Source organism: Orcinus orca, chromosome 18, assembly GCF_937001465.1.
Source record: "Orcinus orca chromosome 18, mOrcOrc1.1, whole genome shotgun sequence".
Lineage (NCBI taxonomy): Eukaryota > Metazoa > Chordata > Mammalia > Artiodactyla > Delphinidae > Orcinus > Orcinus orca.
The window spans coordinates 57,057,234-57,071,711 of record NC_064576.1 but is presented as its reverse complement, the minus strand read 5'-3'; the positions used below and the strand labels follow the sequence as shown (position 1 = coordinate 57,071,711).

General features: G+C 40.7%; 1 protein-coding gene across 2 annotated transcripts in view; it reads right to left on the bottom strand.

Moving 5' to 3' along the window:
* The window catches only part of GPALPP1 (GPALPP motifs containing 1), a 102,171-nt gene that overhangs the window by 34,976 nt on the left and 52,717 nt on the right, over positions 1-14,478 (bottom strand). Inside the window, exon 9 of one of the 2 annotated variants that reach the window (XM_033436773.2) lies at positions 734-14,478. This exon is cut by the window's right edge and continues 21,570 nt beyond it. The exons of the other annotated variant lie outside the window; for it this stretch is intronic. The gene's annotated coding sequence lies outside the window, so the exon portion shown is untranslated. Of the gene's footprint in view, positions 1-733 lie in introns of those variants that run through there. 2 annotated transcript variants of the gene reach the window in all.

Genomic DNA, 14,478 nt, shown 5'->3' with positions numbered 1-14,478 from the left:
TAAGAATCTTTAGGGTATATTTCTAGGAGTGGAATTGCTGAGTTGGAAGTTACATATGTTTAACATTACAAGATAATGTCAAATTGTTTTCTAAAGCATTGTACTAGCTTGTGCTCCCACCACCATTACTAATCAATAAATGACCAATAATATTTACTGAGCATTTATCATACACCAGGCAGTCACCCACTGGTAGAGGTTTAATGTTGCCCACTCTTGCATTCCTAGGCAAAACACTGCTTGATCATGATGTATCTTATTTGTAATATACTGCTGGATTTAGATGGTTAATATTTTATTTAGATTTTTGCATCCATGCTTAGAAGTACAAAGGGCCCAGATTTCCTTTTCTTGTCCCGATACTGCCTGGGTTTGAAATCAGAGTTATACCAGCCTCAAGAAAAGAGGTTAGCCCTCTTTTTCTATTTTCTGGGATGATTTGTATAAATGGTTATTTTCTGTTCCTTGAAAATCATCAAAACTCAACAGTAAAAACATTTAGAGCAGGCCTCTTTGTTGAGGGTAAGATTGGGGATGTCCTTGATAACAATGTCAATTTCTTTAACTATTATCAGTCTCTTCAAATTTCTTTTCCCTCTTGTATCAATTTTGACATTTTTGGTTTTGTTTCTGAACAAATCTCTTTTATCTAGGTTGTCAAATAGTTACTCATTTTATTATTACTTTAAACTGCGGTGTTTGCAGTTACTTTTCTATTTTATGATTTAGTTGCTTCTTGTCTACTGTTTTCTTTTTCTTTTTTTTTTTTTTTTTGTGGTACGCGGGCCTCTCACTGTTGTGGCCTCTCCCGTTGCGGAGCACAGGCTCCGGATGTGCAGGCTTAGCAGCCATGGCTCACGGGCCCAGCCGCTCCGCAGCATGTGGGATCTTCCCAGACCAGGGCACAAACCCATGTCCCCTGCATCGGCAGGCGGACTCTCAACCACTGCGCCACCAGGGAAGCCCTCTACTGTTTTCTTGATCAGTTAAAAAAAAAAAAACAGCTTTTAGTTTTCTAAAAGCTGATGTTCTCTGCTTTTATTTTTATTGATTTCTTTCTTCTGGTTTCTTTGGGTGTGACCTGTTGCTTATTTTCTGACTTCTTAAGCTCATGTGTTTTTAGTATTTTGGTTTTTGATTGTCTGTTTTCTTATTTTTCTGCTTAGAACATCACCGCCCCCCCCCCCCGCCCCCCCACCCCCGCCCAGAGCTCCACAAAGCTCTCTCCCCTCCTTCCAATTGTCATTTAAATGTCACCTTCTCAGCGGTCTTCCTTGCCCACTCTATTCAAACTTGCAATTCTTCCTCCCTCTCCATTCCCCTTCCCTGCTTTATTTTTCTCTGCAGCACTTATTACCGTCAAATGTAGCATATATTTTCCTTCTTTATTACTTATCGTCTATTTCCCCACATTAAAATGTGAGTCCTTTTTAATGCCATTTGCAGCAACATGGATGGACCTAGAGATTATCATACTAAGTGAAGTAAGTCAGAGAAAGACAAATATATGATATCACTTACATGTGGAACCTAAAAATATGATACAAATGAACTTATTTACAAAACAGAAATAGACTCACAGACATAGAAAACAAACTTATGGTTACCAAAAGGAAACGGGGAGAGGGATAAATTAGGAGTTTGGGATTGAAACATACATACTACTATATATAAAATAGATAAACCACAAGGACCTACTGTATAGCACAGAGAACTATATTCAATACCTTGTAATAACCTATAATGGAAAAGAATCTAAAAAAAAGAATACATACGTGTATATATATGTGTGTGTGTGTATAACCGAATCACTTTACTGTACACCTGAAACTAACACAACATTGTAAATCAACTATATTTCAATAAAATTTTTTTTAAAATGTGAGTTCTTTTAATTTGGTAAATTTACGGATCAATCATCATCATATCTAGAACATTTTCTTCACCCCAGAAAGTTTCCTTGTGCCCCTTTACAGTTAATTTCCCCTCCATCCCAGTCCCAGACAACCACTGATCTCCTTCTGTCTTTATAAATTTGGAAGATAGGGTTTTGACTGTTTTGCTCACTGCTACAGCTCTAGTATCTAAAGCACTTGGCACATAACAGGCGCTCAATAAATAATTGTTAAATAAGTTTTTCAAATAATCTTACCCCTCCCCCCATATGCTCTATCAGTTTCTGGAGGTGTTGTGTTTAAAATCTCCAAAAATACTTGTTGATATATTTGTTTCTCTCTGGGATTCTGTCCATTGATGCTTTATAAATTTTGGAGTTATTGTTGATCTATGATCTATTGTTCCTTTTTTCAATATGTGACATCCCCTTTATTGTCTATGACGTTTAAACTTTGAATCCTATTTTTTCTAATATTAAAATTGGTATCTTGGTTATCTTTCAGTTCCCATACCTTAATCTTTTCCCATCTCTTTATGTTTTATCTGTCTAGATCCTTTTTAAGTGTGTCTCTTCGTGTGGTTAAAATGTTACTAGATCTTATTAATTTTTTTAAGACTCTACCTTCTAAATGGTGAGTTCAACATTTTCATTTATTTCTGGCTTTTTTTTTTGACATTTTATCTTATATTTTCTACACTTTAATTTTCTGGATTCATCTCTCCTTTCCAGACTTCTACTGGATAAACTGAATTAAGACCTTTAATTATATTTACTTTTCCCTAGCACTTTCTTGCACACAAAAAAATCTGTCTTTCCCCCACATAAGACAAGTATGATACCACATTCTCGCTTTCCTCTGGTTGGTCTCCAGCCAATGCTGCTTCCTTCTCCAACACGCTGGGGATCACCTGGCTTTAGTTCTAGACTGCAATCATCAGAAGAAAGAGAAGATCCCTCCTTCTTTCTGAGTGTCCTCCAGCATCAGATCACAAGCACTTTTTCTCTCTCCCGAAGAGGGAGATGAGAAGAGCTCTCAACTGTCTTTGTAGGTCTCTAGGTCCATACACTTTTTCTCTATAGCATTTATTAGCATCAAAATTCTATATATTTACTTATTTATTATCTGTCTCCTCCTATTAAAATGTTAAGCTCTTTTTTTAAAATTTTATTTTATTTATTTATTTTAAAATTTATTTATTTATTGGCTGTGTTGGGTCTTCATTGCTGCGTGCGGGCTTTCTCTAGTTGCGGCGAGATTGTGGTGGCTTCTCTTGTTGCAGAGCATGGGCTCTAGGCGCACGGGCTTCAGTAGCTGTGGCGCACAGGTTTAGTTGCTTCGCGGCATGTGGGATCTTCCCGGACCAGGGATCAAACCCATGTCCCCTGCACTGGCAGGAGGATCTTAACCACTGAGCCACCAGGGAAGTCCCCAAGCTCTTTTAATTTTAATAAATTTACAGAATTGTTCTGTCATTATTGTAATCCAGTTTATCAGGGCAGGGGTGGACTGGGAGAGGGAGCTAGCAGCCTTTGCGAGTTTGCCACCTTCTGAAGTTCCATCTTTTTGCTTAGGCCAGCTTGAATTGGTTCTTGTTATTTGTAGCCACAGAGTCCTAAGAGCAGCATCTATCAATTTGCATGTCATAGTATTCAGTTGTAGACACCAGGTTTTGTGGACAGAAAGTTATCATGGAACTACATAACGCACACTTCTTTCTAATTTGCACATATTTACGGATTTAAGAAATTTGTAATGCAAGCATGCAAGGTTACTAGCACATCCCTTCTCTGACATTTTTACTCTAAAATAGCCAAGGGAAGAAATTACTGAATTTTCTAGATCTTGGTTCACAGCTTTGCTCTGAAAGAGTCATCAAGTTTTGAAACTCTCCTCCCCATTTTCTATAGTATTGACATCAAAGTTCTGAGTAATTACTGAAAAGAGTTGAATTTGGATCTTATAACTTAACTTTTCTAGTCATTATTTTGAAAAGCATCACTTATAGCAAAATAAATTAATGAAAACTTAAGGACAAAATATTTACAAGGAGGATCCTGTGCATGATGGTGATAACTAAGCATCAAGAAGTGTCCAGTGAGCACCTTCTCTATGATAAGTACTGACATTAAAGATACAATGCGAATAAAATATGGTCCCTGCTTTTGGATGGCTTACGATCCAGTGAAGAAAGCATGCATGCATTGTGGTAGGCATAAATCTAAGACAGTCTCCAAGATACCAGTCCCTGGTGTGCAAACACCTTCTCCCGTCTAGTAAATTAAACAATAATCTAGGTACTGCTGTGAAGAGATTTTGATGATGTAATTAACATCCCAACTCAGTTGACTTTAAAATAGGGAGATTTTATCCAGATCGGCCTGACCTCATTACATGATCCCTTCAAGTCAGTGTCTAGAGGTCAGAGACGGGGAAGTCAGAGACTTAAGGTGTGAGAGGAATTCAGAGTGAAGAAGGTTCTTCATTGAAGATGGAAGGGACCATGTAGCAAGGAATGTGGGTGGCCTCTAGGAGATGGGAGCAACCCCTGAGAGGAAAGAGGGACCTCAGTCCTACAACCACAAAGAACTAAATTTGGCCAAGAACCTGAATGAGCTTGGAAGTGAAATTTTTGGCCTCTAGAAAGGAACACAGGTGGGCCAGCACCTTGATATACACCATATAAGACCCTGAGCAGAGAGTCCAATCAAGCCTGTCCAGAGTTTTGATCTGTAGAACGGTGAGCTCATAAATGAGGGTTGTTTTAAGCTGCTAAATGTGTGGCAATTTGTTATACAGAAATAGAAAACTACTACATGCACAAAAAAGAGAATAATAATAATACAAGAAAGCTTTTGTGCAAGACATGCTGCTGTATTACATGTGGAGCTGTAACCGTCTCCATGTCAGGGGACTATGTGTGCAGATAACGTGGAAGATTCTGGAGGATATTTTGAGAGTCTGTGTTGTTGCATAGTTAAGAGCTTAGGCTTTGCAGTCTACGTGACCAGATTTAAATCCTGACTCCATCTCTTATAAGCTGTTTGATGTTCCATAAATTACATACTATCAAGGAATGTTCTGAAAAGTAAATGAAATATAAACACCTACTTGAATGGCCAAAGTCTGGAAGAGTGACAACACCAAATGCTGGTGAGGAGGTGGGGCAACAGGAACTCTCATTCATTGCTGGAGGGAATGTAAAATGGTACAGCCACTTTGGGAGTAGCTTAACAGTTTCTTACAAAACTAAACATACTTTTACCATATAATCTGGCAATTGCATTCCTTGGTATCTACTCAAAGGAGTTGAAAACTTATGTCCAGACAAAAACCTGCACATGGATATTTATAGAAGCTTTATTCATAATTGCCAAAACTTGGAAACAATCAACATGTCCTTTAATAGGTAAATGGGTAAATAAACTATAGTACTTCCAGACAATGGAATATTATTGAGCACTAAAAAGAAATGAGCTAACAAGTCATGCAAAGAAATGGAGGAACCTTAAATGCATACATGTCATTATACATTTAACCAAACCCATAAAATGTACAACACCAAGAGTGAACAATAAGGTTAGCTAAGGACTTTGGGTGATCATGATGTGTCAATGTAGGTTCATCTTTGGTTAAAAAATACACTATTCTGGTGAGTGATGTTGATAATGGGGAGGGTATACACATGCAGGGTATATGGGAAATCTCTGTATCTTCCTCTCAATTTTTTTATAAACCTAAAACTGTTCTAAAACAATAAAGTCTCAAAAAAGAAAAAAAAGTAAATGAAATAATGCTTACAGAAGACTTAGTGACCACAGAATGGAGATATTTTATACACAGATATATTTCTAAAAGGAGTATTTATTAAGTTAAATGCTAAATAATTACTGTTTGCTAGAATTTTCCCTAAGAGCTATAGAATGTCTGTCTCGAAAGGCACTCTGTGATGTAAAGTTTCTACAGTTCATTTCCCCTCTCCTGTACTGTATTCACAGTGCTCCTGGACAAATTATAGGCTCTGAGAAATCCTGCAGTACAGAGACCTGTTTAACTTTGTTTAACTCAGTTATTCTTCAAACTTAGTTGACTGCAGAACCCTTCAGTCGGGAAAAATATATCATCATCCGTGAGAGCAATTTCTGTGGAGCTTACAGATATAGACAATTCACTCATTCATCCAAAAACACTGAGCACTGGGCAGCAGGCACTCTGCTGGGGGCTCACAGGAAGAGTCGGGTCTCCTGTTTCTTCACACTTAACACACCAGCAGGGGAGTCAGACCCTACCAAATAATCATCAAACACATTATTTAAAACTGCAATAAGTGCGATGACGAAGTGAAGGAAACTTGAGAGAATAGCATTTAGACTGAGAGAGCATCAGGGAAGATCTTTTTTGACAAAGTGATGTTTAAGCTGAAGTCTGAAAGATGGGGGAGAAGCATTCTGGGCAGGAAGGGAAGATGGTCTGTGTAAATGCCTTCCAGAATCTGGAAACGGCACATGCGGGATATCAACAATATTAATTTGCGGGAAAAGATCAAGGTTTCAGGTTTGGACATGATTATCTTGAGATGCTGTGACATAATAAGAAACATACATTTGTTCTTAGCTCCTGGTTCCTGGCACAGAGCTTCTAAAATCCTTGTAACTTCCTTGTTATTCACAATAAGTCCTTCCGCTACACCTGCGTTTAAGCTAATGCAGTGACTCTTGGAGGTTGGGAGTGGTTGTCCGAAGAACTAACCCTGTGACCAGGGAGTAGGAACTTTCAGCTCCCCACCCTGCCTCTGGGGAGGGCTGTGGGGCTGGAGATTGACTTAATCACCAGTGGCCAATTAATTAATCAATCATGCCTATGTAATGAAGCCTTAATAAAAACCCTAAACAACAGGGTTTAGAGAGCTTCTGAGTTGGTGAATACAAGGAGGTGCTGCTGAAACAGGAGGGAAGGGGGCAGGGCACAACCATTAAAAGAATGACAGAGCTGTTGATGATACAACATAAACTGGTTAGAACCAACCAGGCCCAAGATGGAGGAAGACTGGACTTCCAGTAGACCTTAAGCCTCATGGTACGCTCATTATAACACATTAGCATCTGCTGAATAACACACTCACAGGTGCCATGACAGTTCCGAGGCCAACCGTAAAAGGCCAAAAAGTGGGCGATGGCCCAATTCTGGGATAGCCCCGCCCCTTCCGCAAAATATTATAGTAGAATAATCCTCCCACTCCTTAGCCTGTGAAACTAGCCAGCCTGTAAAAACTGACCACCCACGCACTCCCGGGCCTCTTTTGCCTTCGGAGATGGCCCACACTCTGTCTGTGGAGTGTGCATCTAACTCTCAGGGCTGCTCTCACTTTCTGATATGGACCACATTCTGCTTATAGGATGTGTAACTCTCTAAATAAATCCACTTCTTACCTATCGCTTTGTCTCTCACTGAATTCTTTCTGCGCTGAGATATAAAGAACCCGAGCTTCATTAAGTCCTGAGATGAATTGTGCGGTTTCAGCTGGAAGACTGTGGGTTTGCATCTCATCTGAGGTGCGACTGGGTTTGGGTCCCATCTGGGGTGTGGTTCTGTTAAGGAACCGTTGACAGAAACCACCTGCCTTGAAATAGAGACACAGATGTAGAGAACAAACGTATGGACACCAAGGTGGGAAAGTGGCGGGGTTGGTGGTGGTGGGATGAATTGGGAGATTGGGATTGACATATATACACTAATATGAATAAAATACATAACTAATAAGAACCTGCTGTATAAAAAAATAAATTAAATAAAATTCAAATATTCAAAAAAAAAAAAAAGAAAGAAACCGCCTGCCTTGGCCAGGCACGCTATAACGGCTTGCATGAGTTGTCTCACAATAGGAAGGAGAATTCGGGAGGGGCCAAAAGGAGAGAGGAGACGCCAGCCCATAATATGTCCTGCTAACCTCCCAGAAACCCACACACGGGAATCCATCTTGGCTGAGAGATGCACGCACCACCAGGAGGGACCTGAGTCAGACCACATACAGGCAACAAGCAAGATGACTGGCCAGAGACGACCCAGAAAGCCAACTCCATTACCATAAAACCTGAGGCTGCGAGCCACGTGGCAGAGCAGTTCTCCTGGGTTCCCTTACCCTGCTGCCCTCTGCCCAGGCGCCCCTTCCCAGTAAAGTCTTTTGCTTTGTCAGTATGTGTGTCTCCTCGGACAATTCAGTTCCTAGTGTTAGACAAGAGCCCACTCTCAGGCCCTGGAAGGGGTCTCCCTCTGGTAACAGTTTCACCGGGAGGGTGGCACACCCAGAGAGGGCACACATCCACCCCTCCCCCCCTTACTTCGCCTTATGCATCTCTTCCACTTGGTTCTTCCTCAGTTGTATCCTTTATAAAAAACCAGTAATAGTAAGTAAAATGTTCCCCTGAGTTCTGTGAGCCATTCTACCGAGTTATGCACCTCAGAAGGGGGTCCTGAGAACACTAACTTCTAGCTGGTTGGTCAGAAGAACAGGTAGCGACCTGGGACTTGTGACTGGTGTGTGAAGTGAGGGCCCTTGTGGAACCGAACCCTTAACTTGTGGCATCTGATGCTAACTCCAGGTAGAGTGTCAGAACTGAAATGAGTTGTAGGACACCTAGTTGGCATCCACAGAGAATTGGAAAATTGTTTGGTGTGGGGAAAAGAACTTACACATTTGGCATCAGAAGCAATGTAAGTCTAGAAAATTTTTCCCTTCAGATACTCATGAGATAGTTAAGGGGAGATGTTGTAGGTAACTGGAAATGAGTTTGAAGCTCAGAAAACAGATTTAGGCTAAATAAATTATAATTTGCTTATATTTTAATAAAAATTTATTAAAATTATAGTAACTGAAAAAAAAGTCACTGGTGGGTATATGAGAAATTAATCACCAAATTTTTTGCCTATTCTAACCAGGAAGAAAATGTCTGAGTGTGCCTTTAATTTAGTCTTATTTTCCTTAAAAAGAACAAAGCTTATTCTAGTGATTAAGGCTCTTAAAGCCCCCGGGAGTCCCAGCTGGCAGTCATAGTAGCTGTTCCAAAGCCAAAGAGGAAAAGTGTTTGTGTCTGCTTAAAAATGGAGTAATTAATGACATGGGAAAAATATGTTTTCTTTATTTACTTTTCAACATGATGGCTTTACATGATAAAGGATAGAGTGTTAAGATTGAATATGAATGCCACAAGGGAAAAAATATGTCAGCTGATATGTCTGTGTTGTATAAAGAATGCTCAGATGTTTAACAGATATGCTGCAAAGACCAAGATGGCATCTTGAAACATCTAGAGAATTCTCAAATTAAAATTCCTAGAAAATGATAACATCCACAAGGAGCTTTGGGCATCTCAACAATACTAACAAAAATTGGGAAACTAGGGCTATTGCAAGGGGATGTGCTGGACAAATTTTCCTGGTAACAAAGCAATGGTGGGGATTTTTTTTTTTCTTCCAGGAAGAGGACATGGGAATATGCAATCTAGCAGCATTGGAGATAAGAAGTACTTGGCCCACATCCTTTTTATTTTTTTTAATTTATTTTTTCACATTAAGGGCTTCCTATTCATCCTTGAGCTCTCAGCTAAACTGCAAGAAAATAACTTGATCTCCAGCCATCCCCTTCCTCTCATCCAGATGAGGCCCCTGTCATAGGCTCTCAAAGAACCCAGTCCTTCTTTCACAGCATGTGATACCATTGTAATAAATCATTCATTATGTATAGGCATAGAGATAGTCCACAGCTCAGGTGAGCAAGAAATATAACTTAATTTATACTTCAAGATCCCATTCAACCACAGTGGTAGAAATATAGTTTCAGTCAACTTGGGGGTCCCCAAAGTTTCTCTAGTTCTGAAGGACTAAAGTTCTATAGTTGGAGAGAGGAAGGGGAGGACAAGAAGCGTTGAGGGTGATCATTTTGTCTTTAGTGTCATCTGTCCCTGAAGCTGTCTGCTCAGATTCCCAGAGTCCTCTCTGGTTCTATTTCCTTAGGCACCTCGGCTGTTGAACAACAGCAGTCAGAGAGATGCTTGGAAAACTCTGTGCCCTGCCACACCTCCTCTGGGGCAATGCACACAACCTCACTATTTCAAAGGGAGAAAGCAAGGAGAGGCAAGGAAATCACTAGAGAGAGAAAACATTGGTTAATATTTTAAAAATAGTAGTTCAAACATATGTTTACTCTCTGGGAATGTGTAGTGAAAGTTGTGTGGGAGATATAATTTGCCAGTCTTTACCTGCTCTGTAAGTCTAGTGTGGGAGTGTAAATCCCTTTAAAAAAATAAAAAATAAAATAACGGGAAAAAAGTTTAAAAATACTATCCAAAAGGTGGAAGCAACCCAAGGGTCCACTGGTGAATAAATAAACAAAGTATCTACACATACAATAAGATCTTGTTTGGCCTTCAAAGGGAAGGAAATTCTGAGACTTCCCTGGCGGTCCAGTGGTTGAGACTCTGTGCTTCCACTGCAGGGGACGTGGGTTCTATCCCTGGTCGGGGAACTAAGATCCTGCATGCCGTGTGGAGCAACCGTTAAAAAAAAAACCTGGGGTTTCCCTGGTGGCGCAGTGGTTGAGAGTCCGCCTGCCGATGCAGGGGACATGCGTTTGTGCCCCAGTCCGGGAGGATCCCACGTGCCGCGGAGCGGCTGGGCCCGTGAGCCATGGCCGCTGAGCCTGCGTGTCCGGAGCCTGTGCTCCGCAATGGGAGAGGCCACAACAGTGAGAGGCCCGCTTACCGCAAAAACAAAACAAAACAAAAAAAACCTGAATAGTTACTTGACTCTGGATCTCAACGTATAATAAATAAAGATGCTTTAAAAAAAAAAAAAAAGGAAGGAAATTCTATCACATGCTACAACATGGATGAACCCTGAGGACATTATGATCAGTGAAATAAGCCAGTCATAAAAAGACACACTGTGTGATTTCACTTACATGAGTGCAGTCAAACTCATAGAAACAGAAAACGGAACGGTGGTTGCCAGGGGCTGGGGGAGAAGGGAGTGGGGAGCTGTTTAACGGGTATAGATTTTCAGTTCTGCAAGGTAAAAGAGTTATGGAAATGGATGTCATCGATGGTTCACAACAATGTAGATGTGCTTAATGCCGCTGAACTGTATACTCAGAAATGGTTAACTGTGCACTCCTGGTTACAGGCTGCTTTACTAAGAGACACAGTATAGTGGCTTAAATAAGTTTCATGTTACATGTATATTAATCACAATAAAAAAATTATCCAAACACATGTGTAATTAGTTGTTTAACATCTTTCCCTGGAGCTAGAGTGGGATCTTGTCCCTCTTATTCAGTGCTATGTGTTCACCGTCTAGTACAGTGTTTAGCGGATAGGAGTAACTCTGTAAATGTTTGTCAAGTGAATACATGGTCCTGGGAGCAGGACTTGGGGGCCGATCATGCCTCAGGAAAGCAGTACTCCATATAATGACCGACCTACGAAACATGGGCAGGGGGTCACAAAATTTGCTACTGCTAATATTCAGTTGCCATACCATAGTGCCTGGATGTTTGTGAACACGTATCTTGATTAAATACAGAAAGAGGGAAAATAGGTATTGTGTTACATATCTCTGGTCACATTATTAATCACTTGGTTCCCTGTAGAAGAGGGCTTCTTTCTTCCTGAGAGAGCCTTTTAAAACAATGATGATTTTTTTCCCAATTTTATAATATTCATTGTATTTTCACAGATTAGCACAAACAAATGACATTTTAGCCTATAAGATTAGACCTAAAATGAACATGTCAGCCTTTTAATTATAGAAAATGAAACAGAGAAAGGATGTAGCAGAAAGTGGGGAAAGAGGAGAGTTATAGGGAGCAAAGGGAAAAAAAGGTTGGCTCTGGGAATTCCCTGGCGGTCTAGTGGTTAGGACTCTGCACTCTCACTGCCAAGGGCCCAGGTTCGATCCCTGCTCAGGGAACTAAGACCTCACAAGCTGTGAGGTGCTGGCTGTAAGGAAGCTATCAATTGCCACTGCAGATAATATTTATTAAAATTAAAAATTCATATGCCTTTTGACCCAGCAAGCCCACATCTGGGAATCAATCCTACAGAGATAAAACCACCATAAAAACACATGTACGTGGATAGCTATTGTAGCATTATTTGTTGTGACAAAAAGCAAGAAACAAAGCCCAGGGCTGAATAATTTATGGCACACCAACACCATGAATTATTATTCAGCCATTAGAAAGACTGAGTTAAATCTAAACCAATTGACTTAGAGAGATTTTTATGAGATTATTGTTGAATGAGAAGAGAAAGATGCAGAAAAGTGTGGATAATATGATCTCACTTTTGTAAAGCCCCCCCTCCCCGCTGCCCATGACAAAAACCCTCCAAATCTCTGTATGTGCTTCTGTGAGCATGGAGAAAAATGTGGGAGAATGCATACTTGGTTGGTGACCTGGTTTGTGTGTTTGTTAGTGTGGGAATGGCTGGTGTTGGAGGGGAGGAAGAAAAAGAGGAAAGGAAGGAGGAAACCAAGTAGAAAAGAAAAAAGGAAAAGCACTGTACCAAAATAATAATAGCATATGATACATATTTATGTAAAATTACACGTGATATGGAAAGAACTAAGTTAAAAAATTATGCAGGTCTTTCCTTAGGTCAAGGGCTGCTTTTTAGCTTTGATTCCATCATCTCTGAAATATTCATGTTACTAGCAGAGGAAGTGACAGCCTTAAGCAATATTGACCTCTAAGAGAGATTAAGATTCTTGATCATGGCTGGCTTGCCTCTCGCCTGGCTGTGATGGGGGAAGGGCCTGCTGCCTGGTATGTGGGAGCCAAATTACTTATGTATAATAATAGACATTAAGGTGGTCCTCAGGACCTTACAAGAGGTTCCCACAGGTAAAACATGAAAATGGAGTGAGAAGGAAGAAATATGGAAAAAACTCTTGGAGGGTACCATCTTTTATTCACTCTGAGATCTAATGTAGATCCAGGGCGTGAGAACCACCTTCATCAAAGTGTTCTACTATATGATCTGTGATATATGATGTAAAGTATATACAGAGAAGAGGTAGATGGGTGTGGAAAAACATCATGTGGTGGTTTTGGGGGCTTGCAACCCCCAAAAGCTTGCTTTGGGGTCAAGCATCCTTGGGTTCAAATCTGCATTTGCTGGCTATAGGCTGGTTTATTTTTTGTTATTTTTTTATTTTTGCTGTACGCAGGCCTCTCACTGCTGTGGCCTCTCCCGCCATGGAGCACAGGCTCCGGACGCGCAGGCCCAGCGGCCACGGCTCATGGGCCCAGCCGCTCCGTGGAATGTGGGATCCTCCCGGACCCAGGCACGAACCCGTGTCTCCTGCATCGGCAGGCGGACTCCCAACCACTGTGCCACCAGGGAAGCCCAGGCTGCTTTAATAAGAGATACAATACAGTGGCTTAAACAAGAAAATAGTTTAAGTGTTTCTCATGTAATAATCCTGATCATTAGTTGAGGGCTGATCTGGTGGTTATGGCGATGCTCACCACTTTCATCCTGCTGTTCTTCCATCCCTTCATCCCTGCATCAGTAAAGACCATTTATCATTATTTTTGCCTTCCAGGCTGCTAGCGGGAGGAAAAAGAATAGGGAGGGTGTGCTCCATACCTTCTAAGGGCTACACGCAGAAGCTGAACACAACCCATTGGCCAGACTCTAGTCATATGATCATATCTAGCTGCAAGGGAGGCTGGGAAATGTGGTCTCTGGCTGGCATGCATGCAGTTAAAACTTCCATTGCTAAAGCATACAGGGAGACAGACATTAAGCGAAAAACCACACAGCTATAGATTTATAAATCCTACCAAGTGTGCTCGCTTAGGCAGCACCTATACTAATAAATAAATAAATAAAACCTATGAAGGAATGGTAGGGTGAACTCTGAAAGCATAAAAAGGAAGCTCTGTTCTAGTCTGGGGAGTCAGGGAATTGACTTGTTTCAGCAGAGATCTACAGGACTTGATTAGATGGAGCAAGGAAGAGGGTTCCAGGAGGAGAGAACAGCATGTACGAGGAAGAGGCACAAGGCATATTTGAGGAATTGGAAAAAGGTGTAATTGAAGCAAATACATAAATCTGTTTTCTTCCCAAGGATCTGAGGCTGGTTTGTGAAATGTATTCTAATGTGCATACCTAATGGTCTAAAAGAAACCATTTATTTTCCATGGCTTGGAAATATCCCACTGCGGTTCGAATGGCAGCCCAGAGAAAGCTGACACTGGTTTGGGAAGGTCTAACTATTCCTCACATAAGACCTGGGTAAATGAGTGAAATGTTTGAGTATGTTCCTTAGAAGAATCTGACAAAGTTGTGCGCCTGGTTTGTGTTATTTATGATTTTAAGTAACATTGGGACGTGGTTCTAGAATTTCTGTCTATAATATATTGAAATTCGGTGTTTTGAAAATCATTTGCCTTTTTGCATGAAAGGAGCAAATTGGCATTTGGGTAATGAATCCACCTTGCTATGTGGGAGGTGAGAGCAACAATAATCGTTGACTCACGGAGACTCATTTCCATATGCTGCACAGGAAAATTGGTTTCATT